General features: G+C 36.5%; 1 pseudogene; it reads left to right on the top strand.

Annotated features, from left to right (window-relative positions):
- LOC112823648 (cytosolic 5'-nucleotidase 3A-like) overlaps window positions 1-17233 on the top strand; it is a 235815-nt pseudogene extending 218582 nt beyond the window's left edge.
- Window positions 17234-19623: the final 2390 nt, after the last annotated feature.

Genomic DNA, 19623 nt, shown 5'->3' on the forward strand with positions numbered 1-19623 from the left:
GAACACATATCACTGCACTGGGCAACAGAAGACCTATGTCAAAGTTGTTTCCCTGAATCTTTGGTAAAGCGACCAATGCTCTAAACAGTTTTTTTCATGTTCAAACTGGGTACCATTTACCTCAATAGATGCAATGGAATGTTGTTTGCAAAAGTGCTGTGACAGCTAAGGCAGTTCATGTGTAAGGCATTGCAGAATACCACTGGCTATTCTTTCTCTAAGGACTTCTCCACAGCTATCCAGGGCTACTGGAACATCCCAACTGACTACCACCCAGATGACATAAGAGAGACAAAAAATTGTCTGGCATCTCAAATGAACCTGCAGCCCACCCAGAGTGAAATCCTCAAGAAGCCTGCCTTTAACTCACAAGTTGTGAACATTCATTTCATTTATTTATTCATGAACTCATTCACTGAATAAATGAGGCATGAAAATATTAGACATAGTTCTTGCCCTTCTCTAAAGGGGGTAATAGACAAATAAGTGTGATTCAATATGGAAAATGTTGTATATTAAGGACAGTGGGGAGACTAAAAGAGGAAGTAAAGGGTTAAGAAGAGGTTTTAAGAAGTGGTCTTAAAGGTTGAGTAATACTGGGACCTGCTGAGAATGTGAGGACATGCTGAGATTTCTGTTGAGGGAGGAACGTCAGTGAAGTCATGAGAATGTGACAGAAGAGACATGTGTGGGAAGTGTTGGGTTGTCCAGGGAGCCAGAGGGTAGGGAATATGGGGAGACTACTGAGAAATGGGTCTAGACAGGGTGAAGTCAGATCATGAAAGTCCTTGAATAGAATGGTAAGGAGATTGGTCTGTGTACAAAAGACATGGAAGACATTAACATTTATTCTATCATTACTTTTTTTTAGTTGAAAATGAGACTAGGTAGTTACTGAAATATTCAAACAATTTACACATATACAAAAAAAGTTGGGAAAAAAAAACTCCATGGATTCAAACCTCTGGAAATGAGTCATTACCACTAGGTGAACATTGTAAACTTTTTTCTATGCACACATATAGATTAAAAGAAATACTTTATAAAAATATGTGTTCTGGTTCTGGCAACAAGATCAGCTGAATTGATATAAACTACACACACCTTTCAGATCCACAGTTACAAAACTGTAGACATGCTAAATAAAATGTACAAAAATAAAAATCTAAATATTTAAATTAAGTTGAAGAAAGATCATTTTTGGCATGATAACATGCCAGAGATGAAAGCAGCTTTAGGTTTGAGCAGTTAACTTAGGAGCAGATGCTGTGATGGTTTGGGAAGATATTAGAGTGGATAAAGGGATTAGAGGCTAAGATTTTAATGCCCATGTAAATATGGAAAATACAGCATCAAGCCTGAGTGAGGCATGGAGCTGGAACAGACATCCTTCCTTAAAGCTGGGATCCTGGAAGGAAAAGGTTGCTCCTATGGTAAAAGGAGACTAGTAAAAACGTACTCACTGATTCAGGTAATATGACAGAAAATGTGTTACTTTTGAAACTCTGGATGGGAAAATATGAGAGGAATTAAAGCCTTTGGCTACCAAAAATCCTGTGAAGTTGGAATTTACCAATTTAATGTTGGGAATGTCCAAGCTAGAAAACTAATGTCGAAAGTAATTGCAGACCAAATGCAAAAGTAAAATGATCCTGTGGTAAGACTTTTACACCCGGGGTGCCACAGGTTTTCTGGGGGTAGAGGGAAGAAAGAGAGGAAACAATGAAAACTTATAAATTCCATGGGGAAATAATCTATCATATGAGAGTCAGCAGACACTATAAGTAGGAAAACTATTGCCATGAACTTCAGGTAATAGAGCAGTCTGAAAAAAGACTATAAAATAGTTATGCTTCAAATGGTTAAAGTGATAAAAACAAGAACTGGAAATCATAAAGAGAGAACAACATACTGAAGAGATAAATTTGAAGAACAAATAGAGCTTCTAGAAATATAGACATATCATTGATATACCTGTGGATGAGTTAAATACCAGATTATATACAGCTGAAGAATGAATTAGTGAGTTGGAACACAAAACTGAGAAAATTACCTAAAATGCAACAGAGGAGAGATAGACTCCAGCACACAACTGCATTGGCTGAATCCTTGTGAAATCTAAAGACAAATCAGCACATAGGTACACTATAATGAAACTTTAGAACACCCACGACAAAGATAATATCTTAATTATGGACACAAAAGATAAATTCTCAACTTCTGGGGAAGGTGATGGAGGATGCTAGGCTTATGTCGTTTTATGGATACACCTAGATGATGCCCACATCGTGTAAATAACCCAAAAAATGCCCCAAAGACTGGCAGAAGAGACTCCCCACAACTAAATGTAGAGAAGAGGCCACATGGCAAAGGGCAGAAGGGGTGGAAATGCTGCCTAGTGCCAAATGAACTTGTGGGACTGTCCATGGGAGGGAGGGATGCTGTAAGTGTAGAGAAGGAAGAGGAGCAGACCTCATACTAGGCACCCCAGGCACAGGAGAACTGCACTAGGAGGACGAATCTCCATAACATTTGGCTTTGAAAACCAGAGGGGCTTAACTTCCTGAGGTCTTACATCAGTGGGGCTTAACACCTGGAACTTTAAAAACCAGTGGCTTCTCTCTGGGAGAGCCAGAGAGTGATAGGAAATGGAGTCCCTGCCCTTAAAGAGACAGCATACCATAACTGTAGCTGAGATACAGTAGAGAAACAGCAGTTTGGAAGATCCCTGGGATATATGGGAGGGAGACTTGTTTACTAACCTCATGGCATCTACTGCAGGGCCAGGTATCCTTGAGAGATGTCTCCCAGAACAAAAGAGCTGGTGGGTACCATTTCTATCCCTGCTCTGAACCTAGATACACAGACACCCGTAGGAACCAGCACAACATGAATACCCTCCACTTAGCTTGTTAACAGCATGTCTGGCCCCTGCATTCTCCTGTAGACTTGTTACCTTCAACATGACCTCAGCAGGAGGCAATCCAAAGTGGCACCACAAGTATGGCAGTATGTAAGCAGCCCTGGGAGAAGTCAGCACCACCCCAAAGTGATTCCTGCCCCAGATAGAGGGGAATAAAACCACATACCAATACAAATGTGGGCCAGGCACTGGGCTGGAGGCAGACATCTGGTCTAATTACAGGCCTCACCCACCAAGGAAGCTTCTCAGGGGATAACACAGGGAGAGCATGCTGCAGTTCTGTGCTGCTACATCTCTGGCAAACACTTTCTCTGAGTCAACTCAACACAAGGTGGTCCCAGATTGGCTCACTAATAACACAGGGACCAAGCCCTGCCATCAGTAGAGCCATTACAGATGACGGAACTCAAAGCAAACATGCCTGAGCCAAAATGTTAGAGCATACACAACACACAGGAGACACCTCTGGAGTGTCAGGTTCTGGTGAACAGGGAACATTGCCAGGTACTGGAGAACCTTTTCCTCATAAGGCCACTACTTTCAAGAGCAGGAGATGTAGCTGATTTTCAAAGCAAGTAGAAACAGATCACAGAGTCAGACAAAATGAGGAGACAGAGGTATATGTCCCACGTGAAAAAACAGGACAGAATCACAGCAAGATAGCTAAACAAAATGGAGATAAATAACATGTCTGATAGAGAATTTCAAGTAGTGGCCATAAAGATACTCACTGGACTGAGGAAACAATAGAAAACCTCAGTGAGACTGTTGACAGAGAAAATATAAAATAGAACCAATCAGAGATGAAGAACTCAATAAATGAAATTTAAAAAGTATATAAAAGTAGAAGGAATTAATAGTACACTAGAGGAAGCAGAAGAATGGATCACCGACCTAGAGGACAGAGTAATAGAAAGTAATCAAGCTGAACAGGAGAAATAAAAAAGACTAATAAATGAGAATAGGGAACTCCACAAAAGTATTAAGTGTAATAACATTGACATTATAGGGATTCCAGAAGAGAAAAGGGGGAAGAAAATTTATTTGAAGAAATAATAGCTAAAAGCTTCCCAAATCTAGGGAAGGAAACAGAAATCCAGATCCAGGATGTACAGAGAGCCCCCAAGAAAATCAACCTAAGGAGGTCCACACCAAGACATGATAATTAAATGGCAAAAAGTAGTGATAGAGGATTTTTAAGGCACCAAGAAAAAGAAAACAGTTACATACAGGAGAAACCCCATAAGGCTATCAGCTGACTTTTTAGGCCAGGAGGTAGTGGCTTGATATATTCAAAGTGCTGAAAGAAAGAAACCTGCAACCAAGAATACCCTATCCAGCAAGGCTGTCATTCAGAATTTAAGGAGAGAGAAAGAGTTTCTGAGACAGACAAAAGTTAAAAGAATTTATCACCACTAAACAAGTCTTACAAGAAATGTTAAAGGGACAATTTGAGTGGAAAGAGAAGACCATAAGCAGGAATAAGAAAAGTAGGAAGCACAAAAGCAGTAAAATTAAAAATATCTATAAAAGGCAAGGGCTTCATAAGAATATGTAAGGTATGACACCATATACCTAAAACATGGAGAGGGGAGGAGGAGTAAAAATGTAGTGCTTTTAGAATGGGTTCAAACTTAAGTGATGACCAACCTAATATAGACTGCTACATGTATGTTATATGTAAAGCTAATGGTAATCACAAATCAAAAATGATAACAGACATGCAAACAATAAAGAAAGGAATCCAAGGGTATCACTAAAGAAAAGCCAACAAACTGTGAGCCAACAAATAGAGCAAGAGAAGAACAGAGAAAAAACTACAAAAACAACCATAAAATAAGTAACAAAACAATAAGTACATACCTATAAATTGATGTAAATGGACTAAATGCTCCAATTAAAAGACATGGGATGGTGGAATGGATAATAAAGCAAGACCCATATATATGCTGCTACAGAGAGGCTCATTTTGGACCTAAAGACATGTGTAGATTGAAAGTTAAAGGCTGGAAAAGCATTTATCCTGCAAATGGAAGTGAGAAGAAAGCTGGAGTAGCAATACTTATATCAGACAAAATAGATTTTAAAACAAAGACTAATGAGAGGCAAAGAGGGATGCACCTAAACATAAAGGGAACACTCTAACAGGAAGATATAACAGTTGTAAATATGCACCCAACATGGGAGCACCCAAATACATAAATTAGCTAATAATGAACATAAAGGAAGTAATTGATAGTAATACAGTAATAGTAGGGGACTTTAACACACCACTTACATCAATGGATAAATCATCCAAACCAAAATCAACAAGGAAACAATGGCTTTAAATGACACATTGGACTAGATGGATCTAACAGATATATTCAGAACATTCCATCCTGAAACTGCATAATACACCTTCTTTTCAAGAGCAAGTGGAACATTCTCCAGAATAGATCACATGTTAGGCCACAAAACAAATCTTAACAAATGAAAAAGATCAAAGTGATGTCATGCATCTTTTCAACCAAAATGCTATGAAACTAGAAATCAACCACAGAAAACATGGAAAGAACACAAATACATGGAGGTTAAATAACATGCTACTGAGTAATGAATGGATCAACCAAAAAATCAAAGAGAAAAACAAAATATGTGTGGAGACAAATGAAAATGAAAAGACAATGATCCAAAATCTTTGTGATGCAGCCAAAGCTGTTCTAAAAGGGAAATTTACAGCAATACAGGTCTACTGCAAGAATTAAGAAAAATTATGCTAAGCTAAATGTCAATCAGAAAGACATGTATCATATGATCTCACTGATATGAGGAATTCTTAATCTCAGGAAATAACCTGAGAGTTGTTGGAGTGGTGGGGGTTGGGAGGGATGGGTGGCTGGGTGATAGACATTGGGGAGGGTATGTACTATGGTGAGTGCTGTGAATTGTGTAAGACTGATGAATCACAGACTTGTACCTCTGAAACAAATAGTACATTATATGTTAAAAAAAAAAAAGATAGTAGGAAGGGAAAAATGAAGGGGGGAAATCAGAGGGGGGAGACAAATCATGAGAGACTATGAACTCTGAGAAGCAAACTGAGGGTTCTAGAGGGGAGGGGGGGATGGGTTAGCCCAGTGATGGGGATTAAAGAGGGCATGTATTGAATAGAGCACTGGGTGTTATACATGAATCATGGAACATTACATCAAAAACTAATGATGTAATGTATGGTGATTAACATAACATAATAAAAAAAAAACAAAAATCTCAAACTATCTAACTTACACCTAAAGGAGCTAGAAAAACAACAAACAAAACCCCAAACCAGTAGAAGGAAGAAAATAATAAAGATCAGAGCAGAATTAAAGGAAATAAAAAATTAAAAAAATATAATAGATCATTGAAAGCAGGAGCTGGTTCTTTGAAAAGATCAACAAAATTGATAAACTTCTAGCTAGACTAATCAGAGAGAAAGAGAGAGGACTCAAACAAAATCGGAAATGAAAGCGAAATAACCAACACCACAGAAATACAAAGGATTGTAAGAGAATATCATGAAAAATATGCCAACAAACCAGACAACCTAGAAAAAAATGGATACATTTCTAGAAACATATAACTTCATAAAACTGAATCAGGTAGAAATAGAAAATTTGAACAGACCTATAATCAGCAATGATATTGAAACAGTAAACAAAAGACTAACAAAAGTCCAGGTCCAGATGGCTTCACAGCTGAATTCTACCAAACATTTCAAAAAGAGTTAATACCTATTTTTCTAAAACTATTTTAAAAAATAGAAGAGAAAGGAAAGCTTCCAAATTTATTCTATGAGGCCAGCATTACTCTGATACCAAGACCAGATAAAGACCCTATAAAAAAAAGAGAATGACAGGCCAGTATCTCTGATGAACATAGATACAAAAATCCTCAACAAGATATTGGCAAACCAAACCTAACAATACATTAAAAAAAAGTCATTCACCACGATCAAGTGGGAGTTATTCCTGGGATGCAAGGATGGTTCAATATTAGCAAACCAATCAATGTGATAGATCACATCAATAATGGAAAGATAAGAACCATATGATCATTCAGTAGATAACAGAAAAAGTATTTGACAAAGCACAGCATCCATTCATGAGCAAAACCAAAAAGTAGGTTTAGAGGGAACACATGTCCACATAGTAAAGGCCATATGTGAAAAACCCACAGCTTAAAGGCCATATGTGAAAAACGCACATACTTAATGGTGGAAAACTGAGACCTTTTCTTCTAAGATCAGAAAATAAGACAAGAATGTTCTTACTACTTTTATTCAACATAGTGCTGGAAGTCCTAGTCACAGCAATCAGACAAGAAAAGGAATTAAAAGGCATCTAAGTTCAGAAACAACTAAAACTTTCAGTTGCAGAAGACATGACACTATATATACAAAACCCTAAAGACTCCACCAAAAAACTACTGGAACTGATAAATGAGTTCAGTAAGGTTGCAGGATATAAAATCAATGTACAGAAATCTGTTGCATTTCTATACATTAATAATGAAGTAGCGAAAAGAGAAATTAAGAATACAGTCCCATTTACAATTGCACCAAAAATAATAAAATACCTAGGAATATACTTACCCAAGAAGGTGAAAGACCTGTTTTCTGGAAAGTATAAAAAGTTTATGAAAGAAATTGAAGATGACATAAACAAATGGAAAGATATTCCATGCTCATGGATTGGAAGAACAAATATTGTTAAATTGTCCATACTATCCAAAGCAATCTACAAATTTAGTGTAATCCCTATCAAAATACCAACAGCATTTTTCACAGAACTAGAACAAATAATCCTAAAATTTGTATGGAACCACAAAGAACCCCACATAGCCAGAGCAATCTTGAAAAAGAAGAACAAAACTGGAAGTATCACAATCCCAGATTTCAAGATATCATACAAAGCTGTAGTAATCAATATAGTATGGTAGTGGCACAAAAATAGACAGATCAATGGAACAGAACAGAGAGCCCAGAAATAAACCCACAATTATACGGTCAATTAATCTCTTAAGAAAGGAAACAAGAATATGCAATGGGAAAAGGGATAGTCTCTTCAACATAGTGCTGGAAAAACTGGTCTATCTTACACCATACACACAAACTCAAGATGGATTAAAGTCCTAAATGTGAGATGAAACCATAAAAATCCTAGAACAGAGCACAGGCAGTAATTTCTCTGATACCCATTTTAGCAACATATTTCTAGATATGTCTCCTTTGGCAAGGGAAACAAAAGTAAAATTTAACTATTGGGACTACACAGAATATAAAGCTTCTGCACAGTGAAGGAAACCATCAACAAAACAAAAAGGCAAGCTACTGAATGGACGGAGATATTTGCATATGATATAACTGAGAAGGGGTTAATATCTGAAATATATAAAGAGCTTATACAGAAAAATATACCAACACCAAAAAAATAATCCAGCTAAAAAATGGGCAGAAGATATGAACAGACATTTTTCTAAAATAGACGTACAGATGGCAACAGACACATGAAAAGATGCTTAACATTACTAACCATCAGGGAAATGCACATCAAAACCATAATGAGAGATCACCTCATACCTGTTAGAATGGCTACAACTGAAAACGCAAGAACCAAGTGTTGGTGAGAATGTGGAGAAAAAGGAACACTTGTATACTGTTGGTGGGAATTCAAAGTTGTGCAGCCACTATGGAAAACAGTGTGGAAGTTCCACAAAAAACTAAAAATAGAATTGCCATGTGATCCAGTAATTCTACTGGATTGGTATTTACTTAAAGAATATGAAAACACTAATTTGAAAAGATATATGCACTTCTGTTTTTTGCAGCATTATTTACAGTAGCCAAGTTATGGAAGCAGCTCATGTGTCCATCGATAGACGAATTGATAAAGAAGATGTGGTATATACATATATGTATATATTTATATAAATTAAGTAAATAAATAAAATGGAAAATTAATGACTCCATCATAAAAAGAATGAAATCTTGCCATTTGCCACAACATGGATGGATTTAGAGGGTATCATATTAAGTGAAATAAGTCAGAGAAGGACAAATACCATATGATTTCACTCATGTGGAATTTAAGAAACAAAATGAACGAACAAATTAAAAGAGACAGAACAACAGGCTCTTAAATATGGAGAAGAAACTGGTGATTGCTAAAGGGGAGGTGGGTGAGGGGGATGGGTGACATAGATGAATGGGATTAAGAGTACACTTATTGTGGTGAGCAGTGAGTAATGTACTGAATTGCTGAATCACTGTATTGTATACCTGAAACTAATATAACAATATATAGTAATTATACTGGAAAAATTAAAAAAAGACATTCTCTCTTGAGGAATAATTAGTGTGACAGCAGACTTATAGCAGTCTGCACACCTTGGAATACTGTCTTCAAAGTACTGAGTAAAAAAAAACATCAATCTACAATTCTACACTTAGTTTTATCATTTTTAAAGAGTGAGATAGAGAATTTTTTCACACAAATGGTGAGAAAATTTACCAAGCACTGACTCTTGCTAAAAGAACTTAAGGGATATTTTTCAGAAAGGAAAGAACCACCTGAGGAGGACAGTTTTAGATGTTAGAGCAATAATAAAATCATAATCATGGATAAATATAAGCACTTAAAAATTATTCATAAATTATAGTAGTGACTAATTTGGAAGGATTTAATAAGTTAGAATTTAAATATTATACTACAATTAAATGAAAGGCGAGGTTGGTGTAAAGCATTGCAATGTTTGGCAGGAGCAGAATCTAACAGAAAGTAGGAAAGGAGAAACAAGCAAAGATACCACTTAGATACCAAATAGAAAAGGAAACATAAAACACAAAATAGAATGGTACAAATAAATTCAAGTGCATCAGTAATCTCAATAAATGAAAACATTATGAGTTCACCTTAAAGACAGAGATTCTCACATTGTATTTAAAGTTTCTAGCTATATGCATGTTTTCCCAAACATGACACAGATTTGCAAGCAAAAGGATGGGAAAGATATACTAATATCTAAGAGTAAATACTAAAACCACAATACATACTCTCACAAACACAAAACAATATTATAGTAGTAATATTGCTAGTCAGACAAAATGAATATTAAGACAAAGCATTATGGTAAAGCACAATGGTAAAGGTATAAGGAGCAATTCACTAGGGAAATATAATCTGGAACCTATGTCTTCTTAATAATTTAGTGTTGCATAATGCAAATTGAATGAACTATATTTACCTACAATAGCATGGATAAAGTTTTTAAGAAATGAGTAAAAAGAAAAATGAGCTTTAGACAGAAAAAACAGTAATTGTGACGTGAAATCATATATATGTAAAATTTTATAAATGCGCAAAATAACGCTAAGTTTTCCTGTGGGTATTAGGTTGGTTATCAATTTATTGTCTCTCAGCTCCAAATTTGTTCTTATAGATGCTCTGTGAAGATTTATCTGGGCCCTTTAAATGTTTTTTTCCTTTGCCAGCTTGTCCTAAAGCTTTGTCATTAGAAGGTTCTGGCAGTCATTGGAGGAGGAAGAGAGTTCTGCTTCCTGGTTTTGGTGGTCTCCTTTGGCGGACTTTCTCTAGCCCTGGGTTGTTACAGTCCTGGTAGCTTTTCCAGGGCCCTAGTCTTGAAGAACAGGTGGCAGCAGCAAACAGCTCTCAGCAACTACTCCCCACAACTCCCACCCTGCACACCTACCCTGGGAAGACTTGCAGTGGCCTGCCTCCAGTGTGATACCTCCCTGTGAATAGCTTCCTCCAGTTTCCTAGAGGTTGGATTTCCAACAAGTTCCAGAAAAGTTTTGAAACATTTTTCATGTAATATTTCATGTAATATTTCCTAAATTTATCAGAAGAGAAAGTGAAGTGAAATGGAAGAATTGCTGCACTGTAATTATATACACACATATATAGCTGAACTCACTATAAGAAATAGTTCTGGAAGTTCTCTCTAGAGTTTATATTCCCTGGAACACAGAGTCATTTTTCTTCAATGTTTTAAGCAAGAATCCTAAATTTACCTTATTTAACTCATTGAATTCACATGCTCAGCCAGAATCGATATCTGTGGCCAGGGAAGTAGAATTTGCTAGATTGGTTTAAGCCAATCTGAACCCGCTCTTTGTTTTGGACATGGGGTGGGTCGGCATCCCCAAAACATAGGAGTCCTCTGGAGGAGAGGTGAATGTCTAAATGAGTACTTTTTGTTCTTAGGAAGGAGGAAGAGAAATGGATATTAGATGGACAAAGCAGGTATATCCACGACATGGTATATGTATATTTTTTAAAACTATAACTTTTCTTCATTTTAAGGAGAAATTTTTCCCCTAGTAATCTTTGAATGGTTTTTTTCTTCCACGTTTTGAATTTTGTACATAAGGGAAACCAAAAACTTGTCTTTATTCTGTCTTATCTTTGTCATTCTTATATATTTTCCTCTTACTGTTTTAATATCTGCTTTTTACCTCTGCATTTCCTGGGATCCCTTTCATCTCACTCATCTTGTCATGTTGAAATAACACACCTATGAAATTACTATATAGATTGAAGTGCTCATGGAGAACTCTCTTCTCCATGATTATGTTTTTGGGCAAATGGGGTTCTATCTTGCTTGCTGTGTTGCTTCTTTTCATTCCTTTCCTTTTTGTAATACATCTGCATGGTTACCACACTCTATGTTTTCACCTCACTTATGTTCAACATAGGGAACTTGATTCAGATTTTTTTTTTTGGCTGATATATCATAAATGAATTATTCTGACTCATTCTCCTTTCATCTTCACTGAGTCTAGTTGGGTAGATAGCCTTGGGCTTTGGAATATTTTCCCCCAATCTATGTAGAGTTCTAGAGTCTTCAGTCCATCAGAGAGAGCCAGCCCTGTTTATTCACTTCACCTGATTATTATTTCCCTAACAACCATTTTCTCTCAAAAGAAGGAAAAGATGAGAGAACTCCACTTAAGTTCCTTCCTCCCTACATTGGGAGTGGTAATAGAAATTTTCAAGATTTATTAAGTCACCAATACTACTTCTAGGAGACTTAGGGACAATTTGTGTCAGAATATTGTTTCTTTAGCTCCCAATTTTTGAGGAGTTGTGACAGTAGGTTTTTCCCCTTTGTTTGCTTTGTTGATCCTGATGTTTATGTTCCACCCAACCCTCAGTTTGTTAATTTTTTGTTTGGAGTGACAAGAGAGCATCAGGGGAGACTCATGTTTTAAATCATGATGGCGGGCACATGGAGATACTCAGAAATATTCATAGAATGAATGAATTAATAGTAGAGGTACATAAATGAAAGTGTGGGTGGAATGGGAAGGGAATGCATAATGGTCGGTATGGAGGAGCGATTGGTAACTTGACTTTGGAATTCTTTTGAGTAAGAATGATGTTCATTTAATCTGGTCTCTAACTTTGCATAGAAGTTAAGGATTTGCAGAAGCAAGAGTCTTAATCCATGGAGACAGTTGTTGAAGGGAACCACCTGGTGATAAATGAAAGTTCGTGGACCTAGGAACACTTTCATTTTGTTAGTTGTATGGCAAAGTTCTGGGTTTGAGCAGGGTTCTTGGGTTATGCCCTGCCTCCTCTCTCCCCATGCCTCATCTCCTCTCCAAATACCAGGACATAGACCATGATTTAGAGATGCACTCTGCACAGAAAAGAGCTTTAGGTTCTAAATCAATTGCTTTCATAAAGTTAGCACTGTGACTTTGACAAACTTTAAAGAAATTAATTGGCTGGAGGTAAGCTTCCTCGAGTATGAGAATCCAGTTCCCTCTCACCTTCCCGGTTATTATGTGAACTTGCTTGATGTCAGTCAGGTTGTAGACATGCAGCTTGTAGAGTAGGGAGTGAATTGGTCAGGACTCTTCCTTGAAAGTGTCAGAGAGCCAATCTGGACTAGCATAAGCAAAGTAATACGTAAAAAGAGATGGTGTAGCTTATGCACTGAAATGATGGACCAGAGGAGGGGCTGGCCTCTGGGTGATGAGGTCCAGGAACAGGCATATCAGGGCTCCCTCGTCATCTCTCATTTCTGCTGCTCTCTGCTTGTAGCCCTGTTCTCTTCAGCTGTCTGACTCTATGAGACTCTAGGAATCCAAGATCTTATATTCTTATAGCCTAGAGAGGAAAGAAAGCTCTTTCCCTCCAAATCTTGTGAGAAACCCCGAGGAAGATTCTGACTGGCTCATACTGGTCATGTGTCCCAACTGTGGGGTGAGATTGTGGGATAATGAATTGGCAGCTCTCACCAGAAATGGATGTTCTCTAAAAAAGCAGGGGAGGATTGTGATAGTCTGAGCACATAAAATAACACATTTTCACTGGGGAGAAATAAAAGTCTCCGTATGCTTTGCAGGAACTAAATTCACCCATGCCAAGCTGTCAGGGGATATGAGCCTTCATTCACGTCCAAATATGAGTGCCATTTGATACCTTTACCTTGCTCCCCTTTACCCAGCTCAGAAAAATGGCACTTGTTGATTTTGTAACCTCAAATAAAAATGAACCCCGGGATGTTTCCAGGTTCAGCTTAATTCCAACCAGTTGTCACTTCCTTAGCTCAGAAGCTTTATGGAAATAGGTATTAGGCATCTGCTGCTTTGTGTTATGGCTAATGAATAAGGGAGATGCTTTTCCAGAACCAAAGAGCCATAGTTACACCACTGAGGATGAAGAAAGACGGCAGGGGACCAACTGGTTTTTGTTTGGACCACGATTAAGAGAAGGCTCACTTGCTCTAATACTTTTAAAATCAGCTCCGCTCCAAAGCACTTGGGTTATGTATTTGCCATCTTGCAGAAAGACTTAGCAATGGAGATGCAAGCCAAATGCTTTTTACCTACTTATAAAAGACACTGCTGCCCTGGGCCCTGCTGGCTGCAGGGGCTGACTGGGCTGGAAGCCAGCTCCGAGACTGACCATGATAGTGCATGCCATTTATAGGAAGAGAAGAATGGTGACATGGTTTAGATTAGGAGCAATGCTAACTATTCACTGGATGCCTTTCACACAGCTAGGGCACTTTTTGTTTTTTTAAAGCCAACTTTCATTATTAAACAGTAAAATCTGATGTTTTAAAACGTACACTTCTATTATTTTGCTATTGAAAAAGCTGGTATGTATCATACTGTTCCTCTAGATTCATAGATTAAAAATCAATGCCCTGGGGGAAAATGTCACAAAATTGTGAAGACTATAAATGAGAAGTTTAGGAGTGACTGATTTGGTGACTTTAAGTTTCATGTGGAAGAAGACTGTTTTCTTGTTTTATTTTTGTTTAGCCTTGTTTTGTATTTTCTATTTAGTGCTGAGCACAATGCTTGGCACATAGTTGGTACTCATCAGAAAAAATTTATTGAAGGAGTGAATAAATTAATATATAAAACTTCTTAGGAGGAAGAACTCACCAAAGATCAAAATGAAAATTCAGAGAAAAACAAGTTTAAATATGTACTCCCATACAAAGACAGTTGATCACCTGAGAGGAGAGTCTATCTAGTTTTCTCTTTACCCTATTTTATCTGGAGTAGGAAGTGGAAGTTCCAAACTGGGAAACAAATGCACTGTCCTTGCAACCTGCCTATCTTACGGGAAGTTCCTAGGTACTATATGAGTCCAACTTGCCGGTTTAACAGTTGTAGTTTTTTAACTAAAGTGTTTCAAGAAAAATTTGGTTAGTTTTTGTCAAATGCATGACACAAGTGACTATAGTAAAGAGTAACTCAGAATCCTCATGTCAGTTTTGGTATTTATAATTAGGACCAGTTACATAATCTGTGGGGCCCAATACAAAATTAAAATATGGGGCCCTTGTTAAATTGTTAAGAATTTCAAGATAGTGACAGCATTAAACCAACTTCAGGCCCTTCTAATCTATGCACCTGAGTGCATAAGTGGCATGTCCGTGAAGCCAACCCTGTATAGATTGCTTATCTTTGGGGACTTATGAAGCATTGGTGAGTTCATATTCACAGTAAGACCTTATTGAAATTGCTGGGTTCTTTAACTATTTCAAACATGGATATGAGCAGTAGGGAAACTGCTTTGGTATAGATGGGACTAGTACTTAATGCCATTGGGTCCCAGTCTGAGGTACCCTTCAGTAGAGAGGCTATAACTAAAAATTCCATGTATATAACTCGATTCTTCTGTTCACTGTTAAATAGTGTTCTTGGGTCTTATATTACATTTTTATCATTTTGCTTTTGAGTGATCTGAGAGTTATAATATCTGGTCCATTAAAAATGTCTTTGAATTTTTCTTTTCTGGCTGGGAGGCGCAGGATACCCCATTCATGGACCAGGCAGCTGTGGCGAGGATGGCTGTGGTGGCAAGTGCCAATGTGTGCACCCTGGTTGTGGGAGGGTGGGGGGTGCTGGCCCAGTACATATGTACCTTGAAGAGGAAGACAACGTGGAAGACCAAGATTATCAAGATGTCTGTATCCAAGCCCTGCATCTCTGGATATTGCTTATCACCTATGCTGTTATCCTAGGACAAATTTGAGGACAAAAGAACTCGAGGGCACTAAGGAAGATTGGAGAACCAAGAAATGCCTAATCAAGATTCCACTCTACATATGAAAATGATGCAAGAATTCCAGAGAAGTTGAGTTCAAAATAAGAACCCTGTAAGAGTAGAAGAAATGATCTGTGGTCTTATTAAGGGAGGAGCTGCCAAACTTCAGATAATAACAGATGGGTATTAAAGAGGGCATGTATTGAATGGAGCACTGGGTGTTATGCACTATCGATGAATCATGGAACACTACATTAAAAACTAATGATGTAATGTATGGTGATTAACATAACATAATAAAATTAAAAAAAAATAACAGACTTTGATATGACACTGAGTAGATTTTCCTATGAAGGGAAAAGATGCCCAAAATGTTGTTGTCATTGACAACAGTAAGCTGGTTACATGAATGCTGAGAAAATTTAATGCAACTAAAGGAAAAATGTGCTATTGAAATTGATCCTGTTCTTATTGTAGAAGAGAAGTACTCCTACATGGTAGAACGGTATACTAAATCACATGGTGGCAGAATCTGATGTTATGCTCAAGGAAGGGTATGAGAATTTCTTTGATAAACTCCCAACAATACAGTATCCCTGTGTTCATATTTTCAGCTGGTATTGGTGATATACTGGAGGAGGTAATCCATCAAGCTAGCATTTATCACCCGAACATCACAGTAGTATCCAACTTCATGGATTTTGATGATAATGGGGTGCTCATAGGATTTAAAGGCAAACTAATTCCTTTATTTAACAAACATGATGGTGCCTTGAAGAATACAGAATATTTCAATCAATGAAAAGATAGTAGCAACATAATTCTGCTGGGAGATTCCCAAGGGGATATAAGAATGGCAGATGGAGTAGCCAATGTTGAACACATTCTGAAAATTGGATAGCTAAATGATAGGTGGATGAGCTTTTAGAAAAGAACATGGGCTCTTATGACATTGTTCTAGTAAAAGATGAATCATTGGATGTAGCCAACTCTATCATACAGAAGATTCTATAAACTAGCATTCTTCAAGACCTCTCTCCTGTGGATGCAATTGATGCAAGAACTGCTCACCTGTCCATCTTGCTAAAAGGCTTCTATTTATAATACATTCTTGCTCTTGAAGTTTTTTCTCTACATTACTGAAGTATTTTCAGACATATTGAATCTATCAACTAGAAGCTCTTTTTTCCTCCACCTATCTCAACACGCTCCTCACTATATATTTTCACAGATTAAAAAAAATCTTAAAGCAAAAATTTGAAAAATAACTCCCTGCATTTCCAGAGTGAATTTTGTAGTTTAATGTTATCACGAGGCTTTTGAGGAATCTTTTTACTCTGGGAAAGTTTGTAGAAGTTTAAAGAGAAGTTTTATGAATAATGTGCATGATTTTAAGTGTTGCTATTTTTGTAATTTGGGTGAATTATGCTGATATCATCATCTCCTGAAATTGTGTTATGTTTAGTTAATTTGTTGTGTGAAAATTGGCATTTACCAGAAAATACTGGCATTCAGTGTTTGAAAAAAACCGTTGGTACCCATATGTCACTAATCTTGACAATATGTTCTATATTGAAGCGCTGATAACACACATGAAATGAAAAGCCTTTTTAAATTGTACTGTCATGACAATTATTATTCATTTATTCAACAAAAAATGTCTTTGATAGGTTTCATTTGTTCTAAGTGTATTAATTACCATCTTTGTGATGTTGCTATACTGTGTGATACTATTTTCTAATATTAAACAGCTTTACTGTTACGGACCGGCTGAAGCTAAGTTTGAAGTTATTTTTGTAAGATTTGATCTCATCTGCTCATACCTTATGAATGTTTATTGGAGAAGTCTGAAGCATATCCTACTGGTCCAGAACTGGGGAGAAGTGAGTCCTTTCAGGTCTGTGGTCTAGTTACACTCAGGAAATGTTTCTCAAATATTTGCATCAATGAGTGTTAAATTATGTCACAGGTGATTACCATAGATGCTAATTGATGATAGTAATACTAAATTATGTCTCACTTTTGAACAACATTTTTTTGTGACAAACACTTTAGGAAAATGTGTTTTATTCATCTGAAAGTCCATCATAAAAAGAAATTTCAATAATTCAAATACTGTTCTGAATTCTGCCCTGACTTAATTTGAGTACATGTCATTAAAATCATTCAGAGGGTGATTTATATGTGTTTAATTTTGGATTTATTTTAATGCCTTCTTTGGTTTACTAAGGTACAGTTTACATATTGCAAAATTCACCCTTTTTCCGTGTACAGTTTGATGAATTTTGAAAAACTTACACAGTCATGCAGTTGCCTCCATGGTCAAGATACAGAACATTCCCATCATCCCATAAGTTTCCTTCAAGTTCCTTTGTAGATAATTCCTTCTCCCGTCCTAACCTCTGATGACCACTGATATGATTTCTGTCCTAGTTTTGCCTTTTCTGGAATGTCATATAAAAGAAATGACTTTTATATGACAGAATTTTGAGCTTGGCTTTTTTTTTTTATTAACTTATCATAATGTTTTCCTTCACATCCTCACCAGCAGTATTTTGCAATTACCTTTTTTAAAAAAGCCTATCTAATAGGTATGCCGTAGTATCTCATGGTGGCTTTAATACTAATTTCCCTAATGACTAATATTAAGCATCATTTTTTTTCATGTGCTATTTGCTTCATGTATCTTCTTTGGTAAAGTATCTTGTTCAAATCTTTTCTTTTGTTATTTTATTATTTAAATGTTTTTTAGTTTTTAGTTTCTTTTCAGTTTTCTTGAGATATAATTGACATAGCATTGTATAAGTTTAAGGTGTACCACATAATGATATATATTTATGTTGTGAAATGCTTATCACAATAAGTTAACATTCATCACCTCAATTACAAATTTTTCTTGTGATGAGGACTTTAAAGATCTGCCCTTGGCAACTTTCAAACATACTATATGGTATTGTTAACTGTAGTCATCATTCTGTGCATTATATCCTCAGAATTTATTTATCCCATAACTGGAAGTTTGTACCTTTTCATCCCCTTCACCCAGTTCCTCCACCCACTACTCCTTGTGGCTGTTTTTTTCTATTTACATGAAAAATGGCATTGGAATCTTATTTGGGATCACACTGAATATATGGGTGGCTTTAGGTAGTACAGACATTTTAACAATATTAATTCTTTTCCAGTTTCTTTCATTAATTTCTGACAGTTTTCAGGGTAGAGATATTTCACCTCCTTTTTTTTTTTAAATTTATCCCTAAGTATTTTATTATTTTTGATGCTATTTATAAATGGGATTGTTTTATTTCTTTTTCAGATAATTTGTTAGTGTGTAGAAACACAACAGATTTATTTTTTACACTGAAGTATAGTTGGCATACAATGTTATATTAATTTCAGGTGTACAGTGTAGTAACTCAACAATTCTGTACATTAAGCTATGCTCACTAGGATAAGTATAGTTAAGATCTGTCACCATACAACATTATCACAATATTATTGACTATAGTCCACATGCCGTACTTTTCATCTCTATGCCTTATTTATTTTATAACTGGATGTTTATACCCTCTTAATTCCCTTCACCTATTTTGCCCATCCACTCAAACCCCTTCCTCTTTGGCAATCACCAGTATGTTCTCTGTTTTTATGGGTCTGTTTCTGCTTTGATTGTTCATTTGTTTTGTTTTTCTGATTCCATATATAACAAAAATAGTATGGTATCTGTCTTTGTACACACACACACACACACACACACACACACACTACATTTTTTTTTATCCATTCATCTATTGATAGGCACTTGGGTTGCTTCCATATCTTGACTATTATAAATAATACTGCAATATACATAGGGGTACATATATCCTTTTTGGGGACATATACATATATCTTTTTGAATCAGTGTTTTCACTTTCTTTCAGTAAATGTCTACTAGTGCAAGTACCAAGCATATGGTATTTCTGTTTTTAGTTTTTTGAGGAACTTCCATACGATTTTGCACAATGCTTGCACCAATTTACATTCCCACCAACAGCCCACAAGGGTTCCCTTTTCTCCACATCCTCACTAACACTTGTTATTTCTTATGTTTTTAATATTAGCCATTCTGACAGGTGTGAGGTGATATGTCATTGTGGTTTT

The sequence above is a fragment of the Callorhinus ursinus genome, unplaced genomic scaffold (genome assembly GCF_003265705.2).
Source record: "Callorhinus ursinus isolate GAN/ISIS: 27379988/994484 unplaced genomic scaffold, GSC_fseal_2.0 scaffold5, whole genome shotgun sequence".
NCBI classification, from domain to species: domain Eukaryota; kingdom Metazoa; phylum Chordata; class Mammalia; order Carnivora; family Otariidae; genus Callorhinus; species Callorhinus ursinus.